We start from the raw sequence: 22,521 nt of genomic DNA on the forward strand, positions 1-22,521 counted from the left end.
TGAATTCCAGTAGGTGATGATTGCTATTGCCCAGGTGGTCAAGAACCCGCAGTCCACTCGCCAGGTTGTCATCCACTCGCCAGGTCATTCTACTGTAGGAAATTATGCCATATAAACCTCCTTAACCTAATACCTTAATGGTAGCACTTTTCAAACTTCCTGAAGTCATGGAACCTTTTCATATCACTTCTGCTGTGGAATCCCTATCCCTGACTCTATGAATCATGAGAGCCAGGCTCACAGGGTCTGTGAGGGGGCTTGCGAGGATGGGGGGCTCTCTCCCTCACCCCTGGGGACAAGGGCTATTTTTAGCTTCCTGACACCCCGCTTCCCCCCTTCCCCCTAGCAGATGAACAGTCCCCCAGGCAAGCTAACCTCCCCATCTCATCTGCCGTTACCCCCACCCTGACTTGCTTCCTCTGGTGAATCCTGGTAAAACCAGCACTGGGAGTGGCTTATGGGATGGATGGCTTGGCAACTGTAGTGGGGAGCAGGGAAGCTTGTCCATCTGAAGGTTGTGGAAGAGGGACCAAGGGGCTAAAAATTGCCCTGTGCTAGAGAGGGGGTAGGAAAAGCATAACCCCAGGGCTTAGGCCAGTGGCTGGGCGTTCCCAACCCGGGGCTGTACTGGGAACTGGGAACTGTTCAGGACCTTTACATCACTCTAAAAATGGCCAACCCAATCTAAGTTAGGTGTACCTCAGAAGTAGGGTTAACTTGGATTGGGTCGGCTGTTTTTAGACTGATCTAACTATCCTGAACTTCTGTATGGTACACACTTAGATCGACCTAACTAGTATAAATCTGCACCTAGGCAAGCTAGGTTACACCAGGTGGCCATTTTTAATATGATCTAACCTCCCCCTAACCTTGCTGAATGTCTGTACTTAGCTCTGATGACCAGTTGTGGAACAATTTGAAAACTATCTTAATGGTATTTTTATCCAGGCGATTGCATTGCCCCAGGACATTCAGTGGTATAAAGAATTACTTTTTGTTTGCATTTTGCAAACTTTTTATTTACTTTTTTTGTTTGCATTAAAGACATGATTTTAACACATTTACTCACTCCCTTTGAATTGTCCTTTAATATCAGAGAAAATACAGTGATCCCTTCTTTACTAAAGAAAAATTGATTGATCAGATTCTGTGAGACAGCTAGTCTATCAATGATGCTGGTAAGGCTATCTACAGACATGTACGTGTAAAACAGTATATTCTGTCTCCATGTTCGTTTTTGAGCAGTGGCTAAAGTTCCCAACAAGTTCTTGTTATATCTGAACTATTTTACCCACATTTTTCATACTACAGTAAAAGTTCTGTTAATCGGCATCTTACAAGCCAGCATGCTGGTATGTCATCTTGTAAGATGAAGTGAAACCAGAAGTGCCCACTGTAGCACTTCTGGTTTCTGTGAGACCCCACAGCCCGGGGCAAAGCAGCCTGCCCTGCTGAACCCCCATGGCCAGGGTGCATAACAGGCTGTGCGGGGCCCGCCTCTCTGTCCCGCAGGGCTCACAGGACCTGTGGGAGGGGTGGCGGGATGCCCCAGATGTGGCGGGACAAGCGGCAGCCCACGCCGCTCAATTAACCGGTATATTTTGTTATCTGGCATCCCTCATTCCTGGGGGATGCCAGATAACAGAGCTTTTACTGTAGTAGTCTTTTTTATGCATAGTTCCAGTATCAAGCAAAACTCAATGAAAAAGTATCTTTTTACTGTACAAGATTAGTAGGAGACCATTATTTAGCAGTTGGGACAGAAATTACACACAAATTGGTATAAGTGATTGGAAACCAGTCCAAATCTGTACTACAACAGAAGTTCAGTGCACATAAACCAGTTTTAGTCATTTTGAAAGTGGTTTAAGATAAACTTAGATGGATGTATTGAACTTCTGTCCCAGATCCCCTCCAGATTCAAGTGAACTCATAGTCCCCCAGCATCCCAGGATGCTTTGCACCTCCCCCGCAACTGCCCCCTCACAGGGTGGGCAGAATGGAGTTGGTCCAAGTTGTTTTCTCTGTGCTTCCCACCCCTCCCCCCAGCTTCTGGCCTGGGCCACTGCAGGCATGTGGCTGCATTTCCAGAATAAATAGTGAATGTCTGGTCACTTGTTTATCAGTTCAATCTGCTCAGCTTAGACTGATCTGCAAAGATTGAATCAATTCAGCCTCAAGCTTTTTGACTGGATCTAGCCCTAGGGCTAGGTTTTACTACTTTTACTCATGGAGAATAATCCTTTATATCTCAAGGAGCCACAGACATTAGTACTAATGGCAGAATCTTGTCTCAAATAGATAACTGGAATTAAATGTAGACAAACAAGGCAGAGTAAATTAGAGTTATACAGGGAATCAATTGATTCAGTTTCCCAGTTCCCAGTTTCTTTGGCTTGTTCACCATGTCCCTGCTGTGCAAGTGTGTGTGTTTAATACAGGTAGTTGACTACCTGCTGTTGATAGCACTATCTGTGCAAGAGATAAACAGTTTTGAGAGAGATGCTGATGTAATGTGAATAATTTTAATTGCTTCCCTGCTGAACCATACATTGTTTGAAACCCTTTTCCAGTTCTTCCCGATAGACTATGCATCTCCCTGACATCCTTTTGTGTTTTCAGTTATACCAGAATTTCAGATGAACACTGTCTCTTCTTGCATTAGCACAGAAGAGCAGCAGTGAACCAGTTATTTTAGAAATAAATAATTAATATTGATTTTGCATTAAGTTGTTGAAAGCCTGCAAAACCCTGATGCACTTCATTTGGTGTGTGTGAGGGTTGAAGGGCACAAAGTAATTAGGTCCAGGTTTTGTAATGCATCTTTTTTTCTCTGAAGCAGTCACCTAGGGTGATGTTCTTTGGGGCATAGTAGCATATGGTTCTGCTCTTCCTTGTGTAGCCTGGGTATACATGGGTTTGTACTCCCCTCTCCAATTGAGGGAATTATTGGCAGGGCAGTGTGCTGTGGAGGGACAGAGCAGCTCAGCGGCCACCTCCATCCCCTATAGAGTCAGGCCCAGTCAATCAATTACTTAACTATATACAAATTTATTATTACAACAAAACCATTAAAGGGTAGGGACATAGATTATATATATGTGTACATTTACAAAACAATAAACCCTATACCATATATATAACACACACACAATTATTATTAAAAAATACACACACACACACACTTATTATTAAAAAATACAAGTGAACAATAGAAGAACCCAGAACAAAGGATATTGATTGGGCAACCTTATAATTCTAGAAATATACAAACCATTACTTCAGCTTATTCACATAAAATATAAGGCACAGTTTACAAATATAACAATCCTTAGACTACCTGGGTGCAGGGGCCCCACTCCCAAGGTATCACTAGAGGAAAGGAGTTGGGGCAAAATAAAAGAAGAGAGAGACCCCAAAGACTCCTAAGCACCCCCTATCACCCAGGAGCAGCCCATGTGGTTCTCACAACCCTGGGGGTCCCTGCCCTGTGGAGACCCTCTCTCCAGGGTGACTTACTCCACAGTCCCAGAAGTTTGCCTCCCATTCTCCATGTCAAGGTCTGTTTCCCACTGGGCTTTCCTGCCACCTGACTCTGCTGCCAGCAGCCCAGTTTAGTGTTACATGCGCTGCTGTATGTAGTGGGCGCTTTGCCTTGTGCTAGGGGTTGGAGGCCCAGGCAGCCTTGTGTAGCACCAGGGCTCAGTCTGCTCCCAGACCCTCTGTGTAGCATCGTCTACACTGAGATGCTGCCCCATTCCAGCAGCTGTAGACCTGAGCCACCTCAAGCAGCTCTCAGGGTCTCTCACTCTCTGTGCAGTGCCTCCTGAACTGAGCTCCTGGTCTTGTGCAGAGGTTGGGGACCTGAGCCACCCAAGCGACTCCAAAGATCCTGTTCTGTGCACTGGCCTGTGCACTGTGTCTCTGGCCACACACCAAAGATTGCAGACCTGAGCCACCTCATGCAGTTCCCAGGGTCCGGATGCCGTGCACTGTTGCGCACAGAGAACCTAACTGCTGGAGCCATCTGCAGCTCCCTGCTGATAGAAGTCTTCAGGGGCTCTTCTGGGCTACTGTTTCACCCTGCTGAGCAGCTCTCCTCAGCTCTTCTAAGCCCTGCTCTTCTCTCTTCTTCATTCCCAACATGTCTCCCTTGTGCTGGGCGCAGCTCTTTTTATACTCTCCAGGGCTCCGCCCTGAAGTCTTCCAGACCTGACAATGTTGCAGTCTACAATCAGGTCCAGCGGAGCTTCTCTCCCCCTCCCCTCAGGAAAGGGGTGTGACTTCACTTCTCTTGCTGCCTCCAGATTGGTGGATGGGCTCCACCAATCAAAACAGCAGAATCTCAAGCCTGGGACTCAGCCCAAGCTTCGAAAAGTAAGCCTGCTACACTTGTTACTTAAAAAAATTACTTGCTAAACCCCCAGACAGGTCAATGAATTGCTACAAATACTACTTCATCCTCACCTTGAGGGCATAAATAGTGCTGTAAGTCAGTCTTGCTATGCATTTTTTAAAACAACTTGCGCTACATTAGCCAGCAGGCCAAATCCAGGCATCTTTCCATTGTTCATTAGAATGTTGCAACCTCTAGTGTGAAATTCATGTTAAACACTACGATCCAGTGTAACAGTAGCAGTAAATGGTTATACAAGTAGTTTGGAGGTAAAAGAAGAAAAAATATTGCTATTTCTAACCAAAGCCATGTGGAAATTTGGGTACTGTATTTTTTTTATATTGGAATTTGAATCAAGAACCAGAGAAGCAAATGTACACTGCAAATGTTGACTAAGAAGGCTGTGCTGAAAGCACAGAATATATTGTGCTATATCAGGCCTATAGTCCATTTTCTAACCTGACCATCTGCATTATGTAAGAAGTCAAATTCATTTACAATAATACAAGACTTTACTGATCAAAATCTGGGGTCAGAGGTCTAAAATTACATCAAAAGAAATAGTCTATTCAGAGCTGTACAGTCAAAATGTCATATTGTTGTTGACCTGATTTACACAGTCTTGCTTGCTTGCCAGTTTGCAGCAGACAGTATGATGAAGCAGGGAGGGAGATTGAAAAGCTCTGTATCATCAACAGATGCATGCACTGCACACACACCCTTGCCTCAGAGTGCTAGCACAGGGCTGGGGGGTGGGAACACTCCTGCCTCTTGAGCAGCCAGTGGGAAAAGGCCTGGGATGGTGCAGGCAGACCTCCCTAATAAGAGAGCCCTGCCAGGGCCTGGCTACTCCCCCCTCTGCTCAGCTCCCTGCAAAAGGGACTGGAGGTCTGCTCTAGCACACCCCAGCTTCTGGCCTGAGCCACTGCAGGCATGTGCCTGAATTTCCTCAATCCAGAGCGAATGTCAGTCCAGTTTCAAACTAGTTCAGCCTAGTTAGGTTAGACCAACCTGCAAAGATTGAATCAATTCAGGCTCAGGTTTTTTGAATGTCTGTCCCTATCACTAGTGTGCCAGGGTAAGATTTTTTCCAAAACTCACAAGTGAATTTGAGGGCTGAATTTGAGGAGCTTGATCCTACAGGACAACATCCAGGGTGCACCTCTGCAAGCAGGGGAACGCAAGCAGGTGCTCCTAGGGCTTCAGGGGCGTGATCTTGCGGGCCCTGCGAATTCCTGCAGAATTCCTGGGATACCCATGATTGAGCCATGGGAGCACCTGCCTTGGGCAGCTGGAGAGCATGGGCAGCTCCACACTGTCTACATTCTTCTGCCTTGAAGGAAACAGCTGCAAAACAGCTGCACAAATTAATACCCTTTTTCAGCAGCCGTAAATTTTGGCATTTGTGGTGCAGCAAAGGGCATGGACATGTGTTTGGTTTAGTTTTGCAGCACAAAAGTAATGTGTATTTGCAGCCTAAGAAGGTCAAGTCTTACTGAATGAAAGTGAAAACTAATGAAAATGTAGTGCTGATGGGAATATCCTCAAGTTATATTCCTCAGGCAGGGAATGTAAGAGAGAAGAGAGTCGCTCTTACCAGCTCATTGCTTTGGAAAAATAAATTTTATACTCGCATATGGAATGCCAATATGTGGTGTTTATGGATAAGAAAGTTTATGAGCGTGTTGCATTCTAATAGTTCTTATAAAGACTCTTATATATTGGAAACAGATTATCAGTTTTACTTTTAGGATAAACTGCAGAACTCTGGGGATGGAGAACTATGACTGGTTGCCATGAGTATGTGATCAGACAGAATTACTATAGCAACAGCGTTGCCAAGAATGAAAAGTTTCATTTCAGTCAGTTGATTTTGTAAGGGAAAGACTGTTTATTTCAGCAGCATTTAAAATAGATAATAAATAAATAATGAATAGATCTACTTAGGCAAAAACAAATTTCTACTAATTTCTGAGTGAACTCTAGTGTGTATTTGGGGAACACTCTAGTGCATAGAAAAAGTGACTTTATGTCACAAAAACAAAAATCCCATTATTTTAGTACAGTAAAATTACAAAATGTATCTAAGATACTTCAAATTCTTTCTATGTTGGTAAGCAAGCACACTTTTTCCTGTTTACGGCTATTTTGATGTTTTTACTTTTTTGCATTTCTTTTGCTTTGGATGATTACATTATGTTACTCAATTTTACCTTCACATTGGTTTCTGGACTAAAGTCTACTTGTAACTGGTGGTTTTTTTGTTTTGTTTCCTGCTAGATTTTGCTTTCAGGCTCTCATGCATTAACATAACATTAATATATTTGGACTGTGAGCATTGCAAAGGATTTTTTTTCCTTCACTTTTTTTAAAAACAACTTTTCTGCCTGAATACTTAAGATTAAAAATTATGAACTGTCATGAACCCACCCTATTTTAAAGTGTCATTGGAATGTTCTTGATGGTTCCCTGAATTAGGTTTACTGATATCAAGTGTTTGGTGTCTATAAACAGCTAAAAATAAGCTATGTCTAGTTATGTTATTTGTGTATTTGCAAATAAGTTACGATGTTTGATATAGATGTAGTTCTGTATCATTGTATGATAGCCAGTCAAAGAAGGCAGATGAGTATTCAGGAAGGACAAAGGCTACTTGGACGTAGAGGATCAAAACCCAGGTGGTTAGGAGAAGTTAACACTGAGAGTTTTCATTTTATAGCTATCCATATTATGTACTGAGATAAGGTTCCATGGCCTGACCCAGGCAAGGGAATTGCTTTTTAAGGGAAATATTCTACCCAAATAGTATATGATTAGAACTTGAATATTAGATAGGTAATCTTTGTTTGATAGAATGTGAATATACCTCCAGTCATAAAAGAGTCAGTAAAGATGCCTGATTGGTCAAATGGAAGTACATGAGAGATGCAGGAGGTCATGTGCATAATATTTGACTTCAAGAATTCTGTAGAGAACTGGAACTGGCCACATGACAAGTCCTTAAGCCTGGCCATGGGAGCCAGAGTTAGTCTAAAATTTTCTGGGCATAAGGCACTTTAGTCCCCTAGTGGCTTAGCTGGACAACACAAGTCTGGGAGAGGACTTGGAGAGAAGGGAAGCTGCATTGTTAGAATTTAGGGCTAAGACAGTAAAAAGGGATAAGGTAAAATCATTCTTCTGATATTTTCTTTTGCATGTTTATTTTTATCTCTCTCTTTTATCTCTGATTTCTTAGGCTTGTTCTAGTTTTTTGTAATAAATCATTTTATCTTTATAACTCGCTGATTGTTAGTGTTCAGTGTGATCTCACAACTTCTGACCATACAAGGAGGCCTCTTTTCTAGAAAAGGGGATCCATCTCTTCTGAGCACATGACCAAGACAAAGGTATGATCCATCTGGCTGGCAGAATCCCCTTTACTAAGACCTTGGCAAGACCTGGGTGAAGCAGGTAAATCTGAGACACCACAGGTCAAGGAGATAACTTTTGGAGCATTTTGATCTGTTCTGAGTGGTCAAGCAGCAGATGACAGATAAGGGTTTGGGGCTAGAGGTCAATTGCTCTGAGATCACCCTGAAGGAGCAAGACTGCCCCTAGAGTATGTTTCAAAGGCACACATGGCCACATCCAGAGTTAGGGCATGTCATATGGATCTTTTTTTAAAATTGATCTCAGCAAAAAAACATTTTTTTTTTTAAACATAAATTTTCAGACAGGCAGGGTACTAGACATTTTGGATCCAGTCTGGTGAGGAATCTTTGATTTCTCAGGCCCTGATTTGTGTAGGCTAAGACCAGTCACAGTTCATTTTCCTAATTTCCTGTAATTAAATGATTTCATAATCTTTTGACACCTTCCAAATAACACTCCAATTTATTTTAAGCCATTGATTATAGGCTAATATGAGGCGCTCTGTTATACAAGTGTGAGAACATTGACTAATCCTCACTTTATGTTAAGTTTGGGGGTCAAAGGGAAGTACATTAAAGAGGCATAACAGGTGTGAGAAGGTTTACCAAAATCAGCTTCTTGCCATCCAAAGGAGGTGACCTTGATTCTGCAGTTGTGTTCCTTTTATTTGTTGCTTTACATTCACCGAGCAGCACACAGACCAAAGCCTGCCCGTAATTATCAGCAGCATCCCTCTTATCTGATCAGTATTTCTGCATTGCCTTATGAAAACATTTAGAGAGAGCTGAAATTTGGGATTTCCGTTCTGTGGGGAAACTGACATTTTTAAATGTTCTGAATGGGATGGAGGTCCTGTATTTTTTCTTTAAATCACAAAACCCCCCTGCAACCATTTCACCCTCCCCCCTTGCTTTTAGATCAGTAAGTATCCCATTTCGATCCCATTATTTAATTCTTCATTTTAATTATGTTAAAAGCAAAAAATCTGTGTTCCATTTCTATCCACTTGATCATATGACAGTCATTGCTCTAAGTTTTTTTTTAATACAGTTGGTCAAATTCAACCCTTTCCTATACAAAGTGTCAATTTTGATTAAGTGGCAGTTTCTGGTGGAAATATGTTGTGTCAGAAACTTTATGCTAGCTCTAAAAATGATTTTCTGAACTTCTCTGCCACACTGAGCCTAATAGCTGCTGTTCCACACATTGCTTGCACTTCTAAGGCAAACAGGAGTAGTAATTTTCATTTTAAAAGTCACTTTGCATTGGGTACCTCATTTTCATACTATAGTGTAGACAAGGACAAATTCAGTACAAATATAATACACAAAGCTATTTTCTGCCTCCAAGTACTTCTGTCTCATGAACCTAATGTGCAGGCATGCATAAAAGGATACAAGAGAGTGAGTGTTAGCATCCCATAGATGGATGCTGATTTGGTTGTTGTGTATAGATATTTACACACAGAAAAGTTACCTGATAGTGCGGCTTTTTAGGCTTCCCAACAAAGGCATAACAACATCCAGTATCTGGATGACAAGGCAGTTTGTAATTTTTATACAAGTTAGCAGGTGGAGTTGGTCTGTTGTCACTAAAAAAGACCACTTCTCCTTTGCTAGCATTTTGCCTTGAGTTGACTTGAGTGGGGGCTGGGCAGGTGCGGGTGCTAAAGTGAATCATTGACAGCCTAGGGGTCATGAGTTTGAGACCATAGCAGAAGCACTCATGGTGTGGCCTGTCAGATTCCAAGAGATCTGTGAATTCTTCTAAATACCTTGTCCCAAAGACATGAAACAGGTAAGGTTGACTTGAGTTTTTTCTTTTTGACAGCAGAGCCTATGTCCTGTTTTTATTTTGAATATAAAACATGCAAAGGGCACAACAAATGGCAGCAGTCAAAGTATCTTCTTGGTCAGCAAGTCCATGCAGGAATCACTTGAATCTGGACTTTTATTTGGAACTCTTTGCAAGTGGCTGTGTACACAATTACTATGATAGTAAAGTTTGAGGAATGGTGTTCACAAATGGTCAATTATTTACAAACCTGGGTGGGAATCTTGGCATAGGGTAATCACCAGTTTATGTATCTCAGCTAACTTCAAACTGCCCCTCACAGTTCTGCCCTCTCTGAATCACTTCTGGGATCAGCTTCTCTGTAGCTGCATCTATACGAGACTCTGACTGCGCAGTTGTTACTGTGCAGAGTTACTGTAAAATAACCAGAGTTATTGCACAGAAGCATTGCTTCATGGCTTTTTCATGACACTGACTGTGCAATAGCTCATTACTACTACACAGTAGTGTCATGTCACACTTCCTGCCACTACCTGTGAAAAGAAATGTAGTGACACACCCATACCAAGGGGCACAGGGTAGAAGGACTCCTAACAATACAAAATGGCTTGTTTTTAAAGTTATGATTCTCCCTGTACTCTCCTCCATCCTCCCCACCCCGTGGGACTAACACAAAAGACAGATTTAGGGGGAAAAAACCAAAGTTTTATGGAGAAAAAAATATTGTCACGGTGGTGAGACCTTTGTATGCTAGCTCTGTGCTTCCATTGTGAATCAATCTGTCTTCTATAATCTGGGAGAGACTAGCAACACGTTTTAGCCTGAAGCAACAGTTCATGTTTTATGGTAGGCAATATTTCAAGCATTACAGCAATTACAAGTCATTTTCATGAGGTCTAGACTGTGACCTTTAGCAGAAAAACATATCTGCAGTTGCTTTCAGTAAATCTGTGAATCAAGGCAAAGAAAAGTAAAGTGCTAATTATTCGCACTAGGAAAGTCTGTGCTGAAATTAGGACTTTTTTATATGGCAGAAAATCATTGTTACTCTAGTAAAGAGATGGTTAACCTCCAGCCAGAAGACCAAATGAGGTCCATGGAGCCATAGCATCTGGCCTATGAGGCTCCCCACAGATCAGGAAATTTGGCGGGGGAGAGCAGTAGCCATTAATATGGCTACCCTACCACCAGCCAGATTTCTAAACACCAATCTCTACACAACCAATCAGAGCCAAACTATGTCCCCTGCCCCCCACCCCCTCCTGTTTCTGGAGTGGGGTCAAGCCACACCCTCTCTCCTCCCTGAGGGGCCAGTTTGGGCTAGACTATGGTCCCTTTCCTCCATGGGGCTGGATTAGACTAGGCCATGCCCCCTTCCCTCCTGCTGGGCCATGCTCCCTTCCCCACCTGTTGGGGCCTAGCCATGCCTTCCCACCTGCTAGGCCAGGCTACTCTCCCTTCCCTCTGCAGAACCAGGTTGGGGCCTGGCCACACTTCTCTCCCTCTCCACGGGGTTAGATTAAGCTTCTTTCCTCATTGCAGGTTGCAATGGACCGCTGCCCCCCTCACAGCCAGATGGTGCCTGCTGCATCCACCCTGGGTGCCAACACCAGCTGGATCTGGCCAACAGATTGACCAGGCACTTGCCAATCTGACCCACCAGGCAAAAAGGTTGGGCACCACTACTCTAGTACACTCCAAGCGACCATATTGGTGATGATAAAAATTTGCTTCTAACTTCAAACACATGTTTTGGTCACATGACATTGCTCTGATCATTTGGAAAGTTTGCTACTGAAAGCTCATGAGGCATGTACCTCATGAGCACCACTAAAAATACTAATATTGCTGCATTACACCAACCCTGTGAATTCCAAACTCTTCTATTTTCCATTCACTTAAAGATATGAGACAAAAATCATGGATTACAGTGCTGATATCGAGTAGTGTATCAGCGGTAGTGTATCGAGTAGCAGTCTGTTGGAAATTTGAATCAGATTTGATTAAGGACTAGGGGTAAAGCATTCAAAAATGCCTAAATGATTGAAGAGCTTAGTACCATTTTCAGAAGTGACTTGTGCACTTAAGATCAGACATTTTTAAAGTATTTAGATGTCTAAAAATGTCCTAGTGGGATTTTTCAAATGTGCCTAGCTACTTAACTCTCAATTAAATTAATACATTGGATGACATTGATTTGAAGTTAGGCTAGTAGACACCTATCTGCATTCCTAGGTGCCTGTACATTATAAACATTTGGCACTCTGCCTAAGTTTTACTGAAAGTCAATGGGAGTCATCCAAGATCCATAATAGGACTGGATGCATGGGGAGAGTTAGGTTTGTAAGTAAAGTTTTTTTTCAGAAGTCAACTAGCTCTTCCCCACAGTTCCCTTTATAAGTAGCTTCCTTCTGTTGGCAAGTAAGAGAGATTAGATTGACTGTGAGCAAGCTTACAGGTTCAGAAGACTTTAAGGTAGGCATTACTGTGGTTACTGTTGGGCTCATGGGATTTCAGTTGTGGTTAGGATTCCAATAACACTCTGAATCCATAAAGCAGCATCATTATCTAGGTAGCTTTGCAAATATGAACTAGTGAAAACTCAGTCACTTATGGGCCTAGGTTTTTACACAGAGGCTCCATTTGAAAATGTCACTGGCACCTAAATAATGGATGTAAGTATGCAGCAATGCAGATTGGGCACCTAAGTACCTTTAAGCCAAAGGTTGTAAATGCATAAGTCACTTTTCAAAATGATGCTTAGGTTAAGTCACTTAGGCATTCTGGACATTTTACCAGGTATTTAGGCTGCACATGATGAAAACATGCTCCAATGAAAGAAGATCGACATTATGCCATTGACTTGGGCTGTGTATAAATGTTCAGATTAACTGGGAGAATCCTCCTGGGTTTGTTTTTTTTGTTAGAAAATCTTACGTGGAGACATCTGAACAGACATTTGCAAGCTTAGGCCCTGAAGAGCAGAGAGAGCGTGCACTGCTGACATTGTGTGGCCAGTGGGCCCCTGTGCACACATATTGGTGTACTCTGCAGGCTCCCTCAGTTTGGCAGGACACAGATGTCAGTAGTGTACTGGAAAGCCCAGATTGGATGACCCTGACTGATCAGGGTCAGCATGAGCAATACAATGTAACCCAAAAAAGTGGGGTGGAAGGGCATAGCAGGAGTGATTTAACCCTGCTTATTGCTGTATTATTTTTTCTCTCTGACATGGCCATTTCTGTACTATGGGAAAAATCTGGAATAGCTGTAGGCCAGGGGTGGGCAAAATGTGGCCCATGGGCCGAATGTGGCCTGCCAGGCCATTCTATGTGGCCTGTGGGAGCCCTAAAAAATTATGAAAATTAATATTTATCTGGCCCTGGCTGCCTGTCATATGGCCGTTGATGGCTTGCCAAAACTTAGTAAGCAGCCTTTCACCTGAAATAATTGCCTGCCTGTGCTGTAGACTCATAGGGTACTTTTACATGTGCTCTGGAGGTGTGGGGGGCAACACCTTTATTAGAGTGGCTTTGAGAGCTGCTGCGTCTGATGTATCAGTGTTCCTGTGTTTAAAAATGGCAGCAGGGGTGCTTGAATGAAAGCTTGTTTGACAAGCTTTCATTCAAGCTCCCCCACCACCATTTTTAAGTGCATGAAATGCAGGAGGCTCCTGGAGTGTGGCTGCGTGGCAATAACCATACTCCAGCAGACTTGCTTGTTCGAGTCCTTTCCAAAGCACTGGAATTCCAGTGTGTTGGAGCAGCCTCCACACTCAGGTGTAGGCACCCTTGGTTTCTCCTGGGAGAGCAGGGACTCTCCTGGGATAAACTGAATGTCTGTAGATGGCTTTGAGTAGAGCCAGGTTTTAACTCCACGCATTCTTTGGTTGAAAAATAAGCACTTTCCAAATATGAGAGAGAAGGCAAGAATGTTTACTTTTTTTGTATTTCCTTTGCAACTATTATGAGTTTTGTAAGACTGTAAGATTGTTTGGTTGACTAGAATGGCCCTCTGCTGCTTCTTGTTGTAAATAATTTACTTGAAATATAAATGATATTAGACAAAATAGCTTAAAAAAATTTGCTTTCCTATTACTTTCCTAGGGTTCAGATGAGTGTTACACAAAATATTATCATAAGATTTATTTTATATTTAGAGACTTGAGGCCAGAAGCTCCTCTGCTGGTGCAACTTGGTTTGCTACATGAACCTTCAATTTTAAACAGAAGTTGTTTATTACAAATTAGTAAGAACTATTTTTGTCTGATACAGTTTTATTTGACTTTTGGTAATGGGTGAAATGCAGCATATGTAACATTGGATATATCTCATTTGTTCCTTGTTTTTTGCAATAACTTTGAAATGAAAATCACTGTTTATTGAATTGTATAATTCCAGTTCTCTGGATCTCTGGTCAGAATCTAGCATAACTTTGGTCTTAATACGAATTACTGTGTATCAGGATTACAATTAGTTTTGATTTCATCTCTGAGGGGTTACCACATTTTCATAGCAGGTATCAACAAACCACAGCACTCAAAGGTACGGTAGACTCCTTGCTGTACTGTTAGCTTTCCCTCAAACTTTTTCTGCTGGTTTTCTGAAGCCTCCTGGATCCTTTGGGGTGTGAATCAAGAAGCTTTAATAAAAGCAGATTTTGTAAGAGGTTAGTCTGTGGGAAGGAAGTTTGACTTAATACAACAAAGAACACATGCCAGTGTTTCAGGTGTGTGTCTAAGAAAGAGTGGCATCCATATTCCAGAGACAAGCAAAGATATTTTTTTAATTGATTGACATATATATGACTTGCTCTTTGTAGGAGTTAAGGATTGAGAGATGACATAAGATGTGTTTTAATAAATACATAATTTTTGAGAGACAAACGCATATATATTTTGCAATGAGATTTTAGGTGCCTCAGGCTTTCTCTGACTCTGTCATTACTCATTATAGGGACATAGCCTACTTTTTTTACTTGTGCACGTAGTCCTGCTAAGTCAAGCAGGATTTAGTTCCTCTCAAACTGCTGTAGCCAGATTTCATTTCTAAGAATAAGTTTATTTAAATACATAAAAAAATTACAGATCATTTAAAGCAGCAGTGGCCATCTTGAACAGCCTGACTGCCAACCATATACATTCAAATGAGGCCACTTGTAGTACCTGGTCAGACTTGTGTTGGGAGTGGAAAGTTAGTGCCCAGTATGCTTCTCCTGGCATTAATCAACTTGTGCAAACAAGAAATCTCTAGGTTCAGACAAATCCTGCTTCCTTCTCCCTCAGGGCTCCCACAGCCCAACAGGTAAGGTGACAATGGAGCAGCCATTGCCTACCTTCCCCTACAAAGCAGTAGGTGGTCAGCAGTTGAGGTTTCAAGCATTCACAGAATGGAAGACACAACAGCTGCTTGAAGTATAGACATGGTGGCAAGAGTAATTATGTGGTTTGGGGTGAGGGTGGTAAGCCTGTGACAGTGACTGGTCTGATTCAAACCTCTTCAGTTTAAATATCACAGGGATGACTTTTCAAATATGAATGTTCTTCACACACACATGCCCTTGAAGACCACTGTTTAGATAGTTAAGGGTCAAAAGTGGCCATGAATGAAACATAATTACTTTTTAGGATAATTTTACTAAACACACTTTACAACAATATTTACATTTTTAATCTTGGTTCACAGTGCTTGCAGTTCTGTATGGTACTGAACATTGTGATACCAATCTGCCTTACACACCAACTTCATTTTATAGGGTGTTTCTTTTAGTAGGATATCTCATGTGCTTGAAGTGAAACATGCTTATTGGATCATTGTGAGGGAGATCAGCCTCATCCAGGATTGAGACTAATGTGAAGGTGGGAAGTAAGAAAAGGGTAAAAAAGACATGGATTAAAATGTCTAAGGAGAAAAGCAAGATGGCTTTTGTTCCCTGGTTTTCTGTGAGCCGGGTGCTTTATTGCTTGAGAAAGCAAGATACCAAGAGAAGTGACAAGGTGCACTGTGATACAGACAGCCCCAAGCAAATTTTGCTAACTAGCTCTGTCAGTAGATCTCTATTCTCACTTGCAAAATCTCTCTCGTATTCAAATGTTGGGCCTCTGTTCAACATAGGATTCCTATCATGATGAATTGTGTTATACTGTTTTATTATGGAAAAAAAAGTCCCTTTGGGGAAAGAATTGAGGCGGCTAAGTTTATTTCTACTTGTGAGGAATAAGGATTTGAACTCATATTTACATAGCAGACTGAGCACTACACTTGTCTCCATGAATCATGATCCACCCCCAATTTTATCAGTGTGCACTGAATTGTTAATTTTATGTCAGCAGCTTTACCCTGCGTCAGTAACTGTTAAAGAGAAAGGATAGTTGGAAATAATAGTAGTAACACCTACATGTTGTCAGGCTCTAGTTAGTCCTGAAATGAGAGGTTGAAACTTCTTGATGGGTTAATTAGAAAGTGGAGCTGTGGTAGCAATTACAGACTATGAAACTTATTCATTGTGGGCTAAGCAATCATAGCCCATGGAGGGGGCATTGGGATTTCTTACAGTTTGACATCCCAGCTAGTTGTATCGCTTTCAAAGGCTTGCACATGCAAGAGCAGATTTTGTTTCCTTTTATTCATGAGGTTTTAACTGGCATTAGAAGCATCACTTTTTGCTCCTTAGTTCATCTTTTTTCTTTTAACCAGTTTCCTGTAACTTTGCTCATGATGCAGTTTTGGTATGAAAATATTCTTTACCCTAATATGTAGAGAATCTGATAATGGGTTCTTCTTTAGAGACTCCATGAGCCCAACTTAGAAGAAGGAACAAGTGTAAGGAATACAGTAAGTTCATTTGTTGAAGAAACACTAAGTACCATTGCAACATTACCACTGAAAAAGGAAAATGTTTTCTGTTGCACTTGATTTGTTCAACAAATTAACCTTTCTGAGTAGGTACCCTAAACATCAGCTAATAAAGAGTTCAGGTAAAACACTCTGAGGAATTTTAAATTTGCAACAATCTGACCAGAAAAGCAGAAAGCTTGTTTTCACTGCAGTCCTGAAATTGAAGGAGCAATGATGTAAACCCTTCAAAGATGAAAGAATGAAAGGGGACTTTTTCCTCCATCTAATGAAAAGAAGCTTTTGTCAGTGAAGAGAGAATTCAGAATGTCCTGCAGTGTCTGAGCACATGTCATTCTTTCCCCTAACTGTCATTACCCCAGCACTAGGATTTCAATTTTTTCTCGGTTGGCTATGTAGCAATAGTTTTATTCTTCTCCCAGTTAGCATGTACAACTCCCATTAATGTTAAGTAGAGTTGTACAGATGCTAAAAAAAGGAGTTGTTAAATATTAAGTAAACACTGGTTTGGACTGAAATGTCTAATTCTCAGGATTATAGAATCTTAGGGCGTGTTTACATGTGCTTTTACGAGTGCCTAAACTTGATGCGCATTTGCCTAATGTGCATTAAAGCGATTTAGGCACATGTCTACATGTGCATGCACTAAGGTGCATTAACACGGTGTGTGGACCAACTTGGGACTAAAGTTAGTCCCAATAGCTTTAATGCGCTTTAAGATGTCTACACATGTATTAAGGCACTTTAGCTATTCACTCCTAAATTTGATACCTGCAAAAGCCATTTTCATGAGGTCTAGACTGTGACCTTTAGCAGGAAAACATATTTGCATCTGCTTTCAGTAAATCTATGAATCAAGGCAAAGAAAAGCTAAGTGTTAATTATTTACACTAGGAAAGTTTGTGCTGAAATTAGGACTTTTTTATATGACAGAAAATCTTAAGTGCACAAGTCGCTTCTGAAAATGGAACTAAGCTCTTCAATCATGTAGGCATTTTTGAAAGCTTTGCCCCTAGTCCTTAATCAATTTTGATTCTAATTTCCAACAGACTGCTATAAACTACTCAATATCAGCCCTATGATCCATGATTTTTGTTTCATATCTTTAAGTGCATAGAAAATAGAAAAGTTTGGAATTCACAGGGTTTGTGTAATACAGCAATATTAGTTTAGGGTACCTACTCAGAAAGGTTAATTTGATGTTTAGGGTACCTACTCAGAAAGGTTAATTTGATGAAGAAATGAAAATGCAACAGAACGCATTTTTGCAGGTATCAAATTTAGGCAGGAATAGCCTGAAATCACTATTTTTAAGGTGTATTAAGGGTATGCACATGTAGATCCACGCCGTTAATGCGCCTTAAATCAGCACATATAGATGTGCCCTTAGAAAAGTAGGGCTGGAAGGCATTTCAAGGAGGTCATCTAGTTTAACCCCTTGCTCAAGGCTGGATCATTCCTGAGTAAGTCATTATAGCCAAGTGTTTGTCTAACTTGTTCTTAAAAATTTTCAGGATGTAGATTCTACAAACTTTTTGGGGAGCCTGTTCCAATGCTTAACTGCCTTTAGAGTGAGAAAGTTCTTCCTAATCTCCAACCTAAATTTCTTCTGCTGCAGTTTAAGACTGTTACTCTCTGGTCTGTTTCACTGAAGTGGAAGCCAGGCATATTAGTTCTACATCATGAAGCTAGGAGCTCAGGAGTCATAAGAGCCCTATGTCGAGCTGAAGTTTGCAGACCCCTGGAGTCCCACCATAGGGAGGAGGGAGGCTTGGCTTCCCAGCTCAAGGACAGTCCATGTAACACACATCATTACTAGAGCCAGGAAACAACTCAGAAGGTGCCAAGCATGAGGTGCCAAGAGTTAGACAGACTTTAAAACCTTTTTCTATTTTAATAATGGACTGTGTATTTATTGTTTGGAAAAGATATCTTGACATTTCTAGCAGCAACTAAACCTAAAACCTACCTGAAATGGAATTTGGAATATTTAAAGGAGAACTATCTGTTTCAGTCTTCTAAAACCTAAATGCATTTTGCTTGCATTTACAGAAGAGGTTATATTTGAATTGACACACGTATGTGGCAGTGGTGTAAATACACCATTGCCAAATACCCACTCTCCTTCCCCCATCCCTGAACAAAATTACAAAAAAATTGATTTTTGAACACCTAAAATGAGTTTGCTTGGACACAGGACTTTGGCTCCACATGTCGTATGAAGTTTGAATCCATAACTGCAGTCAAAATCTGGACTGTTAATTAAGTTCTGCCTCTATGTAAACCTAGAAATAGTTTCCATTTGGCTAAACATGTTCTTCTTAGTGTGCAATGACATGGATGAGGAAAATGAGGGACTGTTGGGCCAAATGATCGTTGAAAGTTATCTTTGATGATCTTTTTATTTCATTTTTTTATTTAATATATTGTATTTAATATTTTTATTGTACTGTATTTTTGGTCGACTTAATCTACAGATCCTTTACTTGGTGATTTAATTCTTCTGTGCAATTTTGTAGGGTGGTAGAAATCCAAAGACTTTGTCTGTAGCTGCTGATTGCTATTTGGGGTAGAGCTCTTTTTTATTTTTTTTATTTTTTTTAATTTTTTTTTTTTAAATTGAACCAGAAACTTTGGTGTGAACTTATAATTGGAACAATCTAGTATTTAAAATTATATTTTCTGGGTTACATATTTTCATAATCTGCAGAATTTTCTCTTATAAATACTGCAGGAATTTTTTTAGCAAAAACCCCAAAAACTGAATAACTGAATTAAAAATTCATGAAGGTATCTCTGCCAATACAAAATTGGAATAACAAAACAGCTTTACAATCCAGAATCTACACTTTGGGCCTACACTGACTTTGATAATAACTCTGTTATTTCAAGTACAATATAATTATATGTATAGAAGATCCTAAAATAATATTCATTATTAGATTCACACTTAAGAAAAGGGCACTTGGATTTATTGTTCAGAGTAAAGGAGCCATTTAATTCCAGTCAAAGGTACTAGTTTCACTGGCACTTTTGTGGGGCTAGAAAGCCATTTTATGTACGGTTGTGAATCAGTGTAAAGCAGGAATTCTGATGCTGTCAGTCTATAATACCAGCACGGTATCAGATTCCATTCTGTTGAAACTTAGAGCTACAGTTTGCAAATGTTGATTCTGACATCCCGCAGGAGGCAGAACCAATAAACAAACCTTCAGTAAAAGAAATCGTCTTTTATGGGCATTGCAGCTGTTGGGTGAAGGTTCTGGAGCTTTGATGCAGCTTAAAGCTGCTTCAGGACAAGAGATCTTTTCTTTCATGCTGTGGTGACGGCAAATTTCGTACTGTGATGGCATGTTGTGTTTTAATGTATATTTTAGGCCCATCAGATACGATGCGTTTCTGAAATATTTATTAACATTTGGAGGTGTGCTAAGAAGGGATACTATTCTGCTGTGTGGTTAATAATAGCTTAACAAAGGGCAGAAGTAAAACTTGTGGCTCTTACTCTCTGCATTCATTTGATAAATCACTATAAACCTGTTGCAGATGCTTCGTCAGCCTGATGAAGGGTATTTATACCTGAAAGCTTGCAAAGAAGAATTGTTTCAACTATTTGAGTTGGTCTAATAAAAGATACCAGTTTTAGCCAAATAACCTTGTCTGCCTGCGTCCATAGATCAACATGGCTATACCCTATACCCCTATATAAACCTGACTGACTGTCCTCTTGTTGCTAGTTTCCAGTTAATGTATTTATTTACTTCAAACCTATTACGTTAAATCACAGTGGAAACTTACGAAATGAAGCTTGATAGTATTATTAGTAATCTATTTTTTTTGCAGTAGCATCTTAAGGCTGCAGGAGATATCATAGTGCTCCATCTTGTTTAATGCTGTATGTGCTCTTACTGAAAGAGTCCCTGATCCAAGGAGCTTTCAATCTGAGTAGATAAGACCAAAGAGGAAGATTATTCAGATTGGGGACCAGGAGCTTATTGAGAAGTTATGATTTATCCACGGTACCTCTGGCTGTAAGTAGGTGATCTGGGACCTGAGCAGAGTCCAGTCCAGTGCTTTAATGATAAGCTTTCTCTTATTTGTCCTTGACAATACTCCAATGACATCCTTAGACTATTTAGTAATACAACAGGTAGAAGGGCTTTGTAATTCATATTCACATAAATTCTTATTAAATTAAACTAGTAAAGGGCTATTGAGCATGGGAACCTCAAGAGTGTATGGTATAAGAATTCCTTAAACAAATTTCTTCAATAGAGAAATTACTGAGGAATGGGGTAATACTTGCTTTGTCTGTATTGTGAAGTGCTTAGCATTCTGCTCCCATTTAAGCCAGTAAGAAAACTCAGGTTGACCTAAATGAAGCAGTGTGAGGCCTACACACAATGCATATACATATCTCACTCCAAGCCTAATAGATGATATTTGGACCATCTTACTAATATATTGTACTATATAAGTGTTTACAATGGAGCTCTGATTACCACTAAAAATAGTTGCCAATATAATAGAAGTTAAAAACATAAGTCATACATTTTTAAGATGTGACAAAGAGATACAATGCATGATTATGTTAAAAACACAATAGCAATTCACAGGCCAGCTAAGTGACAGTGAGATGAGTTTTAGTTGACGTGGATTAGATACTGCAAACATGTGCATTTGTGAGTAACTTTATTTGCATTAAGAGAGTTGCCCACACAGGTAAGTCTTCATAGGATGGAGCCTTTTTTTTCATATCAGGAAATTCTTTGTAGTTTGCTCCTGCTTTAAATATTACATAAACTAGACTTAGTCCCTTTTCTTAAATGGATGTGTTTTAACAATAAAATCTCATTCATTTAACCAGGGGTGCTAAGATTTGGCCAGTGAAGTCATATCAACCAGCCTGTTGGGTTTTCCATGGGTCTGCAGATTTGGCAGTGGGGGAACTGTGGCAGCATTAATTTCTGTGGCTGCTGGAGGTGTAGCAATTAACAATGGCACCACTCATTCTTCTGCTAGATTCTGACCTGTAGGGAGATCTGTGGGCCAGATGATGTGGCTGCTCCCAGAAAGGCTTGCTGCATCCCAGCTGCCTGCTGGGAGCAGCCCGGGCTCCCGGCTGGCAGCAGCTACCCAGAGCTGGGCCGGCTGCAGCCAGGAGGATCCAAATAGATGTGCTGGGCTCTGGGCTCCAGCATCAGCTCCGTACCAGTGCATGCAGGTTCACCTCAGAGCAGGTGGTGGGGGAGGGACCTGAGGCAGTGCAGGCCCAGTCTCTTCCCTGCTCCCAGCATAGAGGTAATGGCAGGCTTCCAGAGCTCGGCACAGCTGTTTGTAGCCAGCCCAGGCTCTGGGCAGTGGCAGCAAGCAGCAGGCAGGCTGCAAACAGCTGTGCCAGGCTCCACAGCTCCAGCATCAGCTCCATGCTGGCAGCAACTGCACACGCACCTCAGGGCAGACAGCAGGGCAGCACAGCCCGCCCTGAGGTGCCCGTCCAGTCGCTGCCAGCATAGAGCTGATGCCGGAGCTGTGGAGCCTGGTGCAACTGTTTGCAGCCTGCCCACTGCTTGCTGCATCTGCCTAGAGCCTGGGCTGGCTACAAATAGCTGTGCCAGCCTCCGGAGCCCAGTCACCAGCTCTGTGCTGAGAGCAGGGGAGAGACCAGGGCTGTGCTGCCTCAGGCCCCTCCCACACTGCCCGCTGTGAGGCGTGCCTGCACATGCCAGTACGGAGCTGATGTTGGAGCCTGGCGCAGCTGTTTGCAGCCTCCCAGTTGCAGCAGGCCCTGGCTCTGGGTAGCTGCTGCCAGCCAGGAGCCCAGGCTGCTCCCAGCAGGCATCTGGGACGCTGCAAGCCCTGCTGGGAGCAGCCCGGGCTCCAGCAGCTACCTAGAGCTGGGGTATCTGCAGACAGCCACAGAGCCCAGCCTGGGAGGCAGGAGCTTTGGGTGGGGGCAAGGGGCAGGAAGGCAGTAGGGCTGGGGGACAGGGGCTTTGGGTGGGGATCCGGGGTGGCAGGGCTGGGGGACAGGGGCTTTGGGTGGGGGGCAAGGGGAACAAGCAG

At 41.8% G+C, this 22,521-nt stretch overlaps 1 protein-coding gene across 1 annotated transcript in view; it reads left to right on the forward strand.

The window, feature by feature from the left end:
* The window catches only part of ANK2 (ankyrin 2), a 779,379-nt gene that overhangs the window by 130,586 nt on the left and 626,272 nt on the right, over positions 1–22,521 (forward strand). The gene's annotated exons all lie outside the window — the stretch shown is intronic.

The sequence above is a fragment of the Gavialis gangeticus genome, unplaced genomic scaffold (assembly GCF_001723915.1).
Source record: "Gavialis gangeticus isolate Ggan-Ray unplaced genomic scaffold, GavGan_comp1, whole genome shotgun sequence".
Classification (NCBI taxonomy): Eukaryota; Metazoa; Chordata; order Crocodylia; family Gavialidae; genus Gavialis; species Gavialis gangeticus.